The sequence below is a fragment of the Pan paniscus genome, chromosome X (genome assembly GCF_029289425.2).
Source record: "Pan paniscus chromosome X, NHGRI_mPanPan1-v2.0_pri, whole genome shotgun sequence".
NCBI lineage: Eukaryota > Metazoa > Chordata > Mammalia > Primates > Hominidae > Pan > Pan paniscus.
Window position 1 is genome coordinate 29429181 of NC_073272.2, and position 16942 is coordinate 29446122.

The window sequence follows — 16942 nt, forward strand, 5'->3', positions numbered from 1 at the left end:
CCTTGTGTCTGTCTTTCTCCTATCCTTTGTGTCTTTGCTCAAGTCCCACCTCCCCAAAGATGCCTACTCCTGACCACTGTATTTAATACTGTACCTTGTTCTCAGCATACCCAGCTCTCCTGATTTCCCTAACTCTGCTCTATTTGGTTTCTTTTTTTTACTACAGCAATCATCAGTTGTAACATGCTAGATCATTTATTTATTTACTGTATGTATTTTTCAGTGTCTACCTTATCTTAGTAGAATGTCAACTCCAGGAAGGCAGTAAATTTTGCCTAGTTTTTTCACTGATATATCCCAAACACCTTGAAGGTGTCCTAACATACAATAAACACTTTATAAAAGTATATTGAAAACATTAGCCAATGTTTGTTAATGAAGTCCGTGTATCTATGATGTAAAAGTGTATATGTATGCATATGCATATGTATGTATAGAATGGTTTTAATGAGTTAAACTTCTGTGAGTAAACATACTTGATTGTTAGTGTAACATGAAAATTGCAAAGTCAGAATTTTCTAAATGAAAGGTCATAAAGCTTCTTTAGTAAATGTTAATTTGTTTCAAAGTATTTTAATAGTGATATAAAATCCTAGATGTGTTCAATTGGGTTGAGATAATGATATTGGAGAAAAATTATAATTTTCTTGATGCCCAAGCCCTTCCATCTTTAATTTTAATACTTACGGCACTTCATTAAAATGAATGCTGTATTTAATTTTCCAGGAAATTGTACAGCATAGAAGAAGAATGTATATTCAAAGCAATTTCCAGTCAAACTAGTTGAAACTTTTAGAATAGAAGCCAATAGAGCCTGTGTCTTTTCTAGATGTGAGGCTGTTCTTGGCACATTTGCAGGGGTCAGTGTAGCTTCTGAGCTACCTTTAACCCTTGCTCGGTGCACCTATTTCCTAAGACCTTTATCACATTCTGTACCCTTTCCAAATTGCCGATATCAATTTCAAATCCCCAGGGCAGACATAATATTCTCATAATATCTGACCACTGCTAACAGCTGTGGGAAGAAAACTTGCTGTTTTTAGAGCCTCTGCTTCAGTGTACATATCCCATTTTCATCCCTCGTTTCTTAAAAGAATTATATTGCTGACAAATTTAACTTTGAGTCCATAATAAATCTTGGAAATTTTTTCTGGCAACTGCTTCAAAGCTGGTTATTTCTGATTGTGTAGTCATGGAAATCATGTTTTATCCTTAAAATGATCCTACACTTATCAATGTTAAAATTAGCATATTTTTCTCTCTTTCTGCTGGTGAAGGTCAATTTTCCCTCTTGTTTTATTGGAGAGGCTGTTTGACAACCTTGTCAGAGCTAGTATTTCCATCAAAATTTGATGAATCGACTATATCCCATCTCTATATCCAAATGAATATAAACTGTTCGAGGACAAGTTTATGTCCCATTCAGTTTTGTATTTTCTACAGAATTTAGCACATAATATGTGTTCCATTCCACATATTATATGCTAGCACTAACATAGTCTGGTCCTTCATTATCTCTTAACTGGATTAGAGTTATAATGTCCTAACTTGTCTCCCCATCTCTGGTTTCTTCAAACGTTACTTGGGCTACAGACATAATAAATTACTTGTAAGTAGTCTGGATATAACCTGTTCTATCTACCCATATGCATGCTACTCTCTCTCCCTGAAATGTCTTTCACCTGCATCTGCCTGGTTCAATCCTAAATATCCTTCCAGATTCAGTTCATATGTTACCTCCTTTGCAAAGGCATCTCTGATGCCTCAGAGTGGCAATATAGCCTTGTGGTTATGGGCTCAGACTCTGAAACCAGGTTGTTGGAGTTGGTTTATTTTGCCTCTTACTAGTTGCATAACCTCAGGAAAGTTACTTAACCTCTCGGTGCCTTGGTTTCCTAACTGTAAAGAAAATAGGAACATCTTCATAGGATTGTTGTGATAATTAAATAAACTGATAGGCACTGAGCACCCTCAATCCAAAAATCTGAAACCTGAAATGTTTCAAAATCCGAAACCTTTTGAGTGCTAACATGACATCACAAGTGGAAAATTCTACACCTGACTCAGGTGATGGATCACAGTGAAAATGCAATGAAAACTTTGTTTCATGCACGAAATTATTTCAAAATATTGCATAAAATTACCTTCAGGCTATGTGTATAAAGTGTATATTAAACATAAATGAATTTTATGTTTGGAATACGGTCCCGTCCCCAAGATATCTCATCATGTATACCTAAATATTCCAAAAATCTGAAATTTGAAACACTTCTGGTCTCAAGCATTTCAGATAAGGGATACACAAACCATGTATACACACACACACACACACACACACACACACACACATATATAGAGAGAGAGAGAGAGAGAAAGAGAGAGAGAGCTCTTAGAATAGTACCTGTTTCATGGTAAGCATGCAGTAAATATTAGCTCTTATGAGTAGTGTAATAGATATATTGACATTGTTATTTTTATTATCACTCTAGTCCCTTAAGCTGAGTTATTACATAATTTTTATCATTGCTGTTTAACATTGATTTTTAATTATTTTTACCTTGTGACCATACCATGAGTTGACTGAGTGGAGATACTTTTACTTAGTCAACTGCTGGACCTAGTACAGTGTTTAATAGTCAATAGGGCAAAATAAATATTATTTGGAGTGACTGACTAAGCTGAAATATCTTCTCAATGAAACTATCAACATTTATAATGAGTAATTCCTAATACCCACCCAAGGAATTTCATGATGATTTTAAAGTATCATACCTAAATAGCTGTGTTGATAGTAATCATGCATCAGTCCCAGGAGCAGTAGCATTCACTGTACTCAATTTAATGTTTTCCTCAAAACCAACCTTACTAAATAAAATGCTATTAAGATTTGAGGAGGCCCAGACACAAAAGAGTCAAGTAATTCTTTTCATTGCCATAAAAGTATTCAAGAATATGACAAACAGCTTTCTTCCGGCCAATTCAACATTTGCTCCCACTAGCCATTCTACTTCCGGGTTTAACACTTACAAGAAAAAGAAAATGCTTCAATTATCAATAATTCAAATTGAAAGTGACACTTTTTTGAAGTAGTATTATTTTAATATTTTTGGGCAATAGTCAACACCTAACGTATGAAAGCAATTTCCTTTTACTTGTGTGTGTGTGTGTGTGTGTGTGTGTGTGCGTGATGGAGTTTTGCTCTTGTTACCCAGGCTGGAGTGCACTGGCGCCATCTTGGCTCGCTGCAACCTCCGCCTCCCGGGTTCAAGCGATTCTCCTGCCTCAGCCTCCCAAGTAGCTGGGATTACAGGCGCCTGCCACCACGCCCAGCTAATTTTTTGTATTTTTAGTAGAGACAGGGTTTCACCATGTTAGCCAGGCTGGTCTTGAAGTCCTGACCTCAGGCGATCTGCCCACCAACCGTGGCCTCCCAAAGTGCTGGGATTACAGGTGTGAGCCACCGTGCCCGGCCAGAAATTTCTATTAATGTCAATAAAAGCTCATAGTGTTTGACATATTTTATTTTCTTAAGAGCTATGTTGCATGAAAAGCCTAGTGCTGAAATAAATTCCTTTAGGCACCTGGACCTTACATTTTATCTGTGTTCATGGTCCAATCTTCATGTTTAGAATCAACATATTCCTCTGAGTTCTAAAGCATTTATTTTATAATAACAATTTATTATTAAACCCATTTCATTATAAGCTAAAATCTACTACAATTGCATTTTAAATCAATCGCTAACATTTAGCTATCAGTACATTACTTCAAATTGATCCAAAGATATAAAGAATTAAAAACTGTGTTTATTCATTCATTTATGTAACTCCCTAGAAAATCAGACATGTTTTATGCTAAACCTGAACAAGGAAGTGTGTATCCCCAGGATGTAATGGCTGTTGCATTGGTTCTAATATTGAGGAAAAGAGACTGAAAACTAGATATAGAGAGCCAGGTATATCAGGTGGTCTGAATGCATCTCAAACCTGAATGCATCTCTATTTAATTCTGGAAAATTAAATAGAGAAGAATTTTATTGGAAGAATATTACTAGTAGCTCAAAGAGTTGAGGGGAGAACCAGAGAATCAGGCCCAGGAAATGAGAAGGAACTAAAGAGTTGAGTAATGTTGCAGAAAAAATATCTTATTTACAAATGTATCTGCTGCCACTGTCCACAATCTCCTCCATGACACACAGGCACCATAGCTAGATGCAGAAAAGCAAATCATAAAATCATTTTCCTTTAGGTCACTAGGCTAAAAAAGAGAATCCTTGATGATAATATCTGAGTATTGATTTCCATGCTCCGGCCACCAGGAGACGAGAAGAGGACAGATTTTACCTTTAAGCACCTGTCATTGGGAGATGCACTATCACCTACTGAGAATCTCAGTTTAAAGGTTCTCCAAAATTAGAAAGCCACTTCACTTTCTGAGCAGCCAAAAATGACATCTGTACATTCTCAAAGTCCCAATAACATTGTTTGAGTCATATGCAGAGCTTAATCTAAAGCCTGTCTCCTCCTGAACAATCTGATTACATGGCTTATTAAACTAACATTTTGGTTTAAGCCAGTTTGTTTCAGGTTTATCTGTTATGTCCTATGGAGTTCCTACCACCAGTACTCAGGGCTTCTGAAATTTTCTCCATTGTGGCATCCCTATTTCAGGGATCTCCAGATCACACTAGCTTAACTTTGAGAAGTGGGTTTCTAACTTTTAATTTTCTAGTATGGTGACCACTACCCAAATATATGCTCTTACCCAATCAGATTGTCTGCTTGACTGAATTTCCACATGTCACTATGTGGGTTTTCCATTAGGATGTTCTTTCCACCTTTGGGCATGTGCCAACCAGGACCAGCACACAACTTCAGATGGCATCATTCGATTTGAGCATCCAGCTCAAGCCATGGAGTACGTAGCCCATAAAACTGGATGAACATGGCAGCTTCTTCAAATTTGAGTATTGATTGGATTATCTTTACTCAGGCTTCATTCAGAAATTATTTAACGCAGCTTACAAAAATCTGTAAAATTAAATTAAAAATGAAATAAAATCATTTATGAATAAAAGGGGGCTCAAAATTTAATGAAAAGCAATAACTGGCTCATAACACAGAGTCATACTTTTGTTCTCAACTTTCTAGCAGCCATTCTGCAAAGAGGAAGTAGTCGTTTCTCCAGGTAATATTCCCCATACATTAAAAACGATACAATTGCTTAGGGAAGCACAACTATTAATGGAATTCAAACCAGACACGATCCTCTCAAAGTTAGCTCACATTCTCAGAGAAGTAGACACTAAGACAGCATTAAACAAAGCAAGATTTATTGGGGAAAAAATGGATATGAAGGAAAGGAGGAGGGAGCTATCAGACCACAATACAATTTCAACACCATGAAGGAGAGATGGAAGGAAGGAAGGTTAGGTAGGAAAAGTCTTAGATTGCACGGTAATTTAAGGAAAGTATTAGCAAGGCTGATGAGAAATCCTTGAGCCAAAGTTGCTCACTAGAGAAGTCTTGTATCTTGCTGGAATATCCCTGCTTTAGTACTCTGGTACATACCATCATTGGCTAGGAAGAGCCTGTGAAAAGTATGGTAATGGACTCAGATCTCAACAGCTGGAGTCATTGATCAGTTATGCTCCCTACAGCAGAAGATCTGAGAGCAACATTTTCATTGCTGCCACACTCCCACGCTCATTTTGGTGATTGTGGAAAGATGATGGCTACTAAATGTAATTGATTTACTTGAATCAAGCCTGGAACTTTATGTACCTTGGAAACCGACACTTCCCAATTATTTTAACCTTCATGGCCAGCTGGATTTGCCCTTACTGAGATTATGCTGGCTATGAGCTTTATAAATCTTGAAATATGAGAATCCATGCCCCATGGAACTGGTGTTTTAGTGAAGGTTATAGACATGTCAGGAATGAAATATAATACAAGGTGAAGGAAATGTGTGTTTAATAAAGGTATAAACAATGTATTGTGGAGGGGCAGGGAGAAATGAGAGGTTTCAGTTTTCAATTCACAAGTGGCTTTACAGATGAACAGTCAAGAACAGCCCAATCATTTGCATTTATTGTTTTAAATAATGAGGACTAATGCATTAATGTAGATCTGTAGGTCTCAAACTTTAGCGCACATCAGAATCATCTGGAGGACTCGCTAAAACACAGATTATTGAATCCACCCCCACCCAAAGAGTTTCTGATTCAATAGATCTGGGGATGGAGCCTGAGAATGCACAACTTTAACAAGTTCCCAGGTGCTGCTAATGGTGGTCTGAGTAGCACTATAGGAGAACCAAGTAAGTAAAACAAAAACTCTGTTGTTAGAATATGAGTTACCCAAATAATTACTCTCATACTTCCCTCTCCTTAATTAGTCTTGAACTTACATCATCACGGGATCTCTGATAATTACATATGTACAATGGGGTACTATTCAGCCATAAAAATAATGACAATCCAGTCATTTCAACAACATGGATGGAACTGAAGATCATGTTAAGTGAAATAAGCCAGGCACAGAAAGACAAACATTGCATGTTGTCACTTATTTGTGGGATCTAAACATCAAAACAACTGAACTCATGGACATAGAGAGTAGAAGGATGATTACCAGAGGCTGGGAAGAGTAGTGAGGGGCTGGTAGGGAGGTAGGGATTGTTAATGGGTCCAAAAAGTAGAAAGAATGAATGAGACCTATTTGATAGCACAACAGGGCGACTATAGTTAATAATAACTTAATTGTACATTTTAAAACACTTAATGGGTGTAATTGGATTGTTTGTAACTCAAAGGATAAATGCTTGAGGGAATGAATACCCCATTCTCCATGATGTGCTTATTTCACATTGCATCATTGCATGCCTGTACCAAAATATCTCATGTACTCCATAAATATATACACCTACTAAGTATCTACAACTATATATATAATTACAGGTTACATAGTAGCTTTGGTATCAAGCAAGTATGGGTTCAAAATTGGGACTCTTGGGCTTGTTTTGTTGTTTTTATTAATTTTTTTTCAATTTACATTTTTTAAATTATGAAATTAACTCTAAGCCTAAAAGTAAGAGAAAAGTAACATCCACTGGCTCTGTTATAGCTGCCACTTGGATGTCAACTGTACTGGCATTTTTCATAGAACTTTTCTCATTTTTAATCATAATACATATTATTTTACATCTGGCTTTCATTGAACACTGTATCAACTGATTTTTCAGATGTTTCAGGCGTTGTACTATTTATCACTTTTTAAAATTTTATTTATTTAATTTTATTTTTTATTATACTTTAAGTTCTAGGGTACATGTGCACAACGTGCAGGTTTGTTACATATGTACACATGTGTCATGTTGGTGTGCTGCACCCATTAACTGGTCATTTACATTAGGTATATCTCCTAATGCTATCCCTCCCCCCTCCCCCCACCAATGAGTTCATGTCCTTTGTAGGGACATGGATGAAGCTGGAAACCATCATTCTCAGCAAACTATCGCAAGGACAAAAAACCAAACACTGCATGTTCTCACACATAGGTAGGAATTGAACAATGAGAACACTTGTTGTTATTAAAGTTTTTTTGATTCATTACCTCTCCCATCCCCAGCACTTGGCAACCACGCATCAATTTTCTGTCGCTGTACTTTTACCTCTTCCAGAGTGTTATATAAATGAATCCATACAGTGTGTAGATTTGGGAGTCTGGCTTCTTTCACTTACTAACATACATTTGCATTTATCCATGTTTATGTGTATGAATAAGTATTTTATTCATTTGTATTGCTGAGCAGCATTTCACTGTATGGATATACTACACTAGTTTAGCCATTCATCAGTTGAAGGATATTGTCATCATTTCCCAATTTTGGCACTTATGAATACAGCTGCTATAAATATTCAAGAATATCATCATTTCACTTAGGTAAATCCTAATAGTGGGATTTCTGGGTCATGTGGCAAGTGTATGTTTAACTTCATAAAAAACTGCTAAAGTATTTTCCAAATTGGTTCTATCATTTCACATTTTCACGGCAATGTATGAGAGATCCAGTTACTCTAAATCTTTGTCTGCCCTTCATATTTTCAGTTAATTTGTTTTTATTTTAGCCTTTTTAATATGTAGTGGTATTTTACAAAAAAAAATAAAAAATGTAGGAGTATTTTATTATCATTTTAATTTGAATTTCTCTAATGACTAATGATGTTCATATACATTTATGTACATCTTGTTTGGTGAAATTTTACTTTAGGGTTTCTAGTAGAGATGACTTATAACAGTCTGCCTTCAATTAATATCATATTACTTCATTTATAGAAGTGCTTGAAAATAGTACAATTTATTTCCATTTTCCCTGCCTTTGTGCTATTGTCATATAGTTTATTTCCATAGCTGTTATAGATAACACAATCTTTTTATTATTTTTATTTGAAGATTTGATTATCTTTTAAAGTACTTCAGAATATAAGGAAACATCATTTTATATTTACTCACATACTTACCATTTCTGGTTTCTTCACTCCTTTGTGTAGATGCAGATTTTTATCTGTTAACATTTCCTTCTACCTAAAGGATTTCATTTAAAATTGCACATCTACTGGTGATGAATTCTTTCACTTCTTGTATATTGAAATAAGCTTTTATTTCACTTTTATTTTTGAAATTTTTGCCGATTATAAACTAAGTCTGATAGCTATTTTTTTCAGTAATTTAAAGATATTGCTCCACTGTCTTCTTATTTGAACTGTTCCCAACATAAAGCCTGCTATATTTCTTTTCTTTTCTTTTCTTTCCTTTTCTTTTTTTTTTTTTTTTTTTTTTGAGATGGAATTTTGCTCTTGTAGCCCAGGCTGGAGTGCAATGGTTGATCTCAGCTCACTGCAACCTCCACCTCCTGGGTTCAAGCAGTTTTCCTGCCTCAGCCTCCCGAATAGCTGGGATTCCAGGTGTGTGCCAACATGCCCAGCTAACTTTTGTATTTTTAGTAGAGACGGGGTTTCACCATGTTGGCCAGGCTGGTCTCAAACTCCTGACCTCAGGTGATCCACCCACCTCGGCCTCCCAAAGCGCTGGGACTACAGGCATGAGCCACCACGCCTGGCCAAGTATGCTGTATTTCTATCTTTGTTTTACTCTGCATAACGTGTGTTTGCCCTTCCTCTGGCCACTTTTAAATTTTTCTCTTTATCACTAGTTTCAAGCAGTTTGATAAGGGTACTTTTTTTTTTTTCTTTTTTTGAGATGGAGTCTCGCTCTGTCGCCCGTGCTGGAGTGCAGTAGGACAATCTCGGCTCACTGCAAGCTCTGCCTCCCGGATTCACGCCATTCTCCTGCCTCAGCCTCCAGAGTAGCTGGGACTACAGGTGCCTGCCACCATGCCGGGATAATTTTTTGTATTTTTTTTTTAGTAGAGAAGGGGTTTCACCATGTTAGCCAGGATGGTCTCAATCTCCTGACCTCGTGATCCGCCCACCTCGGCCTCCCAAAGTGTTGGGATAACAAGCGTGAGCCACCGTGCCTGGCCTGATAAGGGTACATCTTAACAAAGTTTTCTCCAGTTTTTTCTCTGAGGTTTGATCCTTTTAACCTTGTTTTTGACTTTCTTATGCAGGACCACATAAGCCTTTAGTCTAGATCTAATTTTGCCTCTCAACTGAGTCAACATCCTTCTGACAAGTCCACCCTATATCTCATGTATTATAGTGTATTTCTAATCTGGCTTGTGAAAACAGCAATTTTTTTTTTCTGGCTCCGACTGAGCTCTGGAGATTTTTCCACTTGCTTCTTTCAGATAATTCTTTCCTAGGCTTCAGGCAGCTTTCTCACATGTATGTTCTGATAAGAACACAGATGAAGACTCAGGGAGATGGGACTCTGCAGATCCTCAGAGCTTTCTTTCACTGCAATTCTCTCTTTTCTACTCTCCCATCAAAACGCCAGATACCTTCATCTTCCCATATTTCCATGTCTATCTCTTCAACTCAAGGACACTGCTGGGCTTTCCCCAGGTTTCCTCACCCTTTGGTAAAATGTACATTTATATCCCCTAAAATTAGTATAACTTTTTATTTTTAATAATAAGATATGCAGAATAAGCTTTCAGTTATTTTCCAAATATAATTGATACACTATCAGAACCGTGTAATCATTTTGAAAAGAACATATATTCTCAATAAAGGTGATGTACAACTTGGATGTTGCAGGTGATATGACAAGCATCATAGCGTTACTAAAACCATGCCATCATTTATTAACTCTACCATATTGTTGGTTTTTAAGTCAAGAGATGTCTTCACCATTTTACCTTTTAATATGATATTTTGCTATGTATATGCAGACACCTTTACTGTGCTTCTGTTACATTTTAACAGAATGGTGTCGATATCTCTTCAAGATACTCATTTTATTTCTTACAGACATACAACTAGTAGTGAAATTGCTGGATCATATGGTAGTTTGACTTTTAATTTTTTGAAGAATCTCCACACTGTTTTCCCAAATGCTGTACCAATTTGCATTCCACTAACAATTCACAAGGGTTTCCTTCTCTCAACACCCTAGCCAACAGTTGTTATCTTTTGACTTTTTGATAATAGCTATCCTAACATGTGTAAGGTGATAACCCATTGCAGCTTTGATTTGCATTTTCCTGATGATTAGTGAAGGTGAGCACCTTCTTATACACCCCTTGGCCATTTGTATGTCTTCTTTTGCAAAATGTCTATGTATGTTTGTTTGTAAAAGAGCTATTCTTTTTTTGTACTCTTGTTTTGAGAAAAAAGTTAATCTGTGTTGATGCCATAGTGGTCAGAAACCAATAGAGACTGATAAAAGAATCCCAGTAATTTTTGGTAAATTCCAGCAGTTTGATAAAAATACATCCAATTAATGCTTACATACACATATAATATAGCTACAATTTTAAAGCTCTTAAAATTATTAATAAATTCAAAAGAGTAAAACATAATGTCCAATGTTATTTTCCTGAAAATTATAGGATAATAGTAATTAAAGTATCTCTTGAGATTACGTTGTGACTTTCCACACGGTTATCCTTTGCCTTCTTCCCAATTAAACTATGAACACATCGTGTTACTGATGTTTAGCTTTCATTTCTCATACAATACCTCATATGTGTTTGATTTTTTTGGCTGAAGAATTGATTGGACTATGAGTGAAGTAACCAGGACATCTCTACCTACTTGGTGACTAACATGCTAATATAGTGTTCCAAAACTATATTTCCTATAAAAGGATCTATATTCTCCAAAGTTTTTCTTGAACCTCATAAAAACGTCCCAATCCCTATCATGAAGTCTTTGCACTTAACATTGCTTCTGCCAGAAGCATTCATTTTACCCATCTCCATCTACTTAGCTCACTCACTATTTTTCTATCTCATCAATGTCTCCTCCTCTGAGGAGACTACCATGTCTAAAATATCACCTGCCACATTCTAACCCATGACCCTGATTTCCTTTTCTTCTGAGAACTGACAGTTACTTGAAAATATTGTATGTTCATGTATATGTGTGTATAGTGTATAGCATGCATTTGTGTACCACACATATACACATATACACACATACACGTTTAATTTGTTGTTTGTCTCTTTCACTAGAATATAAGCTCCTTGACAGTAGCAACAGTTTTCAATGACCACTTTATCCCCAGGGTACACAGGAAAGACACAGAGGAGATATTCAATTACTGTATGTCAAGTGAATGAATAGATGAAAAGGTGGATGATACACTTAATTACCAGAAGCTTCATCATCAAGACCCTCAGTAATATAGGTCACATCTGTTTACAGTGATAAATCAGGCTAACTCCTCTGAAAAAAACCTCTTGTTACAAATCACCGAGATATGCTGGATAAATATGACCAACAGGTATTTAATTACATAGCTCAGCTTTCAGGAAGCTAAGGGGAAGCCACAGGAGCCATAGATCTATGAAGAGGAGGCTGGAAACCAACTGATAAAATAAAACTGAAAGTACTGCTATTTAGGGCAGCTGATTCTACCAGAGGTACAAAGAGGAGCTGGTCCAAACAATTGAAAAGGAGGGACTCATCCCTAACTCTTTTTTGTTGTTGTTGTTTTTGAGATGGAGTCTTGCTCTGTCGCCAGGCTGGAGTGCAGTGGCGCAATCTCGGCTCACTGCAACCTCCACCTCCCAGGTTCAAGCGATTCTCCTGCCTCAGCCTCCCAAGTAGCTGAGATTACATGCACGTGCCACCACGCCCAACTAATTTTTGTATTGTTTTTAGTAGAGATGGGGCTTCACCATGTTGGCCAGGATGGCCATGATCTCCTGACCTCGTGATCTGCCCGCCTCAGCCTCCTAAAGTGCTGGGATTACAGGCATGAGCTACCGCACCCGGCCCCTAACTCATTTTATGAGGCCAGCGTCATCCTGATACCAAAACCTGGCACAGATATAACAGAAAAAGAAAACTTCAGGCCAATATCTCTGATGAACATTGGTGGAAAAATCCTCAATAAAATATTGGTGATCTGAATCCAGCAGCACATCAAAAACCTTATCCACCACTATCAAGTCAGCTTTATTCCCAATATGCAAGGCTGGTGCAACATATGGAAATCAATAAACATAATTCATCATATAAACAGAACTAAAGACAAAAACCACATGATTATCTCAACAGACGCAGAAAAGGCCTTCAATAAAATCCAACATCCTCATGATAAAAACTCTCAATACACCAGGTATTGAAGGACCATACCTCAAAATAATAAAAGCCATTTATAACAAACCCACAGCCAATATACTGAATGGACAAAAGCTGGAAGCATTCCCCTTGAAAACTGGCACAAGACAAAGATGCCCTCTCTCACCACTCTTATTCAACATAGTGTTGGAAGTTCTGGCCAAGGCAATCACTCAAAAGAAATAAATAAAGGGTATTCAAATAAAGGAAGAGAGGAAATCAAATTGTCTTTGTTTGCAGATGACATGATCCTATATCTACAAAACCCCTGACTCAGCCCAAAAGCTTCTTAAGCTGATGAGCAACTTCAGCAAAATCTCAGGATACAAAATCAATGTGCAGAAATCACAAGCATTCCTACACACCAACAACAGACAAGCAGAGAGCCAAATCATCAATGAACTCCCATCACAATTGCCACAAAGAGAACAAAACACCTAGGAATGCAGCTAACAAAGGAAGTGAAGGACCTCTTCAAGGCGAACTACAAACCATCCCTCAGGGAAATCAGAGAGGACACAAGCAGATGGAAAAACATTCCATGCTGATGCATAGGAAGAATCAATATCATGAAAATCACCATACTGCCCAAAGCAATTTATAGACTCAATGCTGTTCCCATTAAGCTACCATTGATATTCTTCACAGAATTAGAAAAAAAAGTTCTAATTCATATGGAACCAAAAAAGAGCTCATATAGCCATGACAATCCTAAGCAAAAAGAAAAAAGCTGGAGGCATGATGCCACCCAACTTCAAACTATATTACAAAGCTACAGTAACCAAATCAGGATGGTACTGGTACAAAAACAGACACATAGATCAATAGAACAGAATAGAGAATCCAGAAATAAGCCCACACACTTACAACTATCTGATCTTTGACAAACTTGACAAAAACAAGCAATGGGGGAACGATTCCCTATTCAATAAATAGTGCTGGGAGAACTGGCTAGACATATGCAGAAAATTGAAACTGGATGCCTTCTTTACACTTTATGCAAAAATTAACTAAAGATGGATTAAAGACTTAAATGTAAAACCCAAAATTATAAAAACCCTAGAAGAAAATCTAGGCAATACCATGCAAAACATAGGCATGGGCAAAGATTTTATGATGAAATCACCAAAAGTAATTGCAACAAAAGCAAAAATTGACAAATGGGACCTAATTAAAGAGCTTCTGTACAGTAAAGGAAAGTATCGTCAGAGTGAACAGACAACTTACAGATAGGAGAAAATTTTTGCAATCTATCCATCTGAAAAATGTTTAATATCCAGGATCTATAAGTAACTTAAGCAAATTTACAAGAAAAAAACCAACAACCGCATTAAAAAGTGGGAAAAGAATATGAACAGGCTACTTCTCAAAAAAAAGACATACATGCGGCCAACAAACATATGAAAAAAACTCAACATAACTGATCATTAGAGACATGCAAATCAAAACCACAATGAGATACCATCTCATGCCACTCAGAATGGCAATTATTAAAAAGTCAAGAAACAACAAATGCTGGAGAGGTTGCGGAGAAATAGGAATGCTTTTATGCTATTGGTGGGAATGTAAATTAGTTCAACAATTGTGGAAGACAGTGTGGCGACTCTTCAAAGACTTAGAACCAGAAGTACCATTTTACCCAGCAATTCTATTACTGGTTATATACCCAAAGGAATATAAATCTTTCTATTATAAAGATACATGCACATGTATGTTCATTGCAGCAGCATTCACAATAGCAAAGACATGGAATCAACCTAAATGCCCATCAGTGAAAGACTGGATAAAGAAAATGTGCTACATATACACCATGGAATACTATGCAGCCATAAAAAGGAATGAAATCATGTTCTTTGCAGGGACATGGATGAAGCTGGAAGCCATTATCTTCAGCAAACTAACGCAGGAACAGAAAACCAAACATCACATGTTCTCACTTATAAGTGGGAGCTGAACAATGAGAACACATGGACACAGGGAAGGGAACAACACAGACTGGCACTTGTCGGGGGAGAGTGGAGGTGGGGAGAGCATTAGGGAAAAGAACTAATGCATGCTGGGCTTAATACCTAGGTGATGGGTTGATAGGTGCAGCAAACCACCATGGCACACATTTACCTATGTAACAAACCTGCACATCCTGCACATGTACCACAGAACCTAAAAACATAAAATAATAAAAAATTTAAAAATTAGAAAAATTCTTTTTCTTTCTTAGTATCCAAGAGACTGGCACCTTTACAGCTGGGAATGGAGAAGGAGATAAGTCCTTAGCTCTCAGAAAGGAGTGGAACAGGGAACAGGCAAAGATGGAACAGGAAAGACCCCATACAAAGGCAAAATCTACACTTTCTATAAAAAAGATGAATTGGACAAAAACAAACCTCCTGTCAGAGGCCAATGACAAGGAAAATTGTCTTTCTAGACTTGGGTTCAAGGAAGAATTTTTTTCTAAAGTTAACAATGAGATTTCATAACTTCATTCCTGCCCTTGCTTATGATATGAGTTCCTATTTTTTGCTACCCACATAGTCCATAAAATTCTATACCACAAAACTCACTTGAAGACATTCTGAATTGGTTGTAACTTGGGCCACATGACAGAGGTAAATACACTGCCTTTCTAGAAGAAGGTAATGGCAAAAAAGAATTCACAGGCTGACTTCATATCAAGATTCCCTGAATTAAAGTTCAGGATCCAAAGTTACACAGCAGCAGAAGAAAAAAAGTACCATAAGCAAAAATGAGGGAGGAAAAAAGGATACTTTTTAATGACCAAGAAACTTAGATATTGAAATTAGCAGATAAAGATTATAAAATAAGTATGTATAAGATGTTTAAAGAAATAAAAATGAGAACATTCCAAACATTATTATCACATTTGGGAATTACAACATAAAAATATACAAAATAATATTCTATGTTGTTTAGGGATATGTGAATATGGGAAAAAGAAAATGAAAAAATATTATTATAAGCACTAAATTCAGGATTATGATACCTCTGTGAAAGAATAGAGGCAGGGAGAAAAGAGAATAGAGGCATGATTTTTATTTTAGAACTGATTTCAAAGGTCAGTAGTAATATTTCCTAGTTAAGCAAACATATATATATATATGTATTATTTATATATATGTATATATCTGCTTTACTTTTTGGAATTGCATACAGTTATCAGGAAGTGTATATCATGAACAAAAATATGCAAACATTTTAAAAGAGGAATTTAAAATTGCACAATGAATATAGTTTTCTTACAATTTTCACAATCTGTCTTTTTCAGTTGATTGGACACAGTACTGATGGTACAAGTCTCAGGTGTTCGAGGCAGTTACTGATACACAGGTAGACCAAGGTGGACAAAGCACAACTGTTAGTATAATAAGCCGAAGTAGGATTTATGTAAAATGGAATTGTTCAGAACTTGCAAATCAAATGATTTTATTATTTCATACATCTTTGTCCTAGAAGATAAAATGAAAGTTAGATTTACTGGCTGGCAAGTGGGTTAGTACTGTATATTGGCTCATATTGGAACCAAGTTTCTTGAACCTAGCTGTGTATTAATATTAACATCACCCGGAAAGGTTTAAAACATACTGATGTCTGGGCCCCAGCCCCAGGAACTCTGACTGAATTGGTTTGGAGTAGAGATTGGGCAATGATATTTATTTAAAATGTCCCATATGATTTTAATCTGCAGCCAGTTCAGAACCACTTTCCTTGACCAAAATGGACCACTTTCCTTGACCAAAATGGTACAGAGATGGCAAATGTCTCCACGAAAATTTGAGGATGAAGCTGCAGTCTCTGGACCAATATAACTCTCGAAGCAGTCATTGTCAATTGCTCTTACTAACATGGAAATAGTTTGAAACCTGTTTTTTACCCCTGATCAAGAACTATAGGAATGCTTTCAGGGTGAGGTAAGAGAATTAGGAATTTTGGATGATTCCTATTTGTTTTCCAGGACTCTTGCTTTTAGATATGAGACCTAAGTAACCTCATTTCAGATCTCTGGACATTTTGGGACTCAATATATTTTGTAAAATATTCCCTTAAAAATATTTTCTGGCCAGGCATGGTGGCTCACACTGTAATCCCAACCCTTTGGGAGGCTGAAGCGAGAGAATCCCTTGAGGCCAGTTGGTCCAGGCTGCAATGAGCCAGGATTGCACCACTGCA

The 16942-nt window shown here is 36.7% G+C and overlaps 1 protein-coding gene across 9 annotated transcripts in view; it reads left to right on the forward strand.

Annotated features, from left to right (window-relative positions):
• The window catches only part of DCAF8L2 (DDB1 and CUL4 associated factor 8 like 2), a 163553-nt gene that overhangs the window by 42158 nt on the left and 104453 nt on the right, over nucleotides 1–16942 (forward strand). The window lies entirely within an intron of this gene.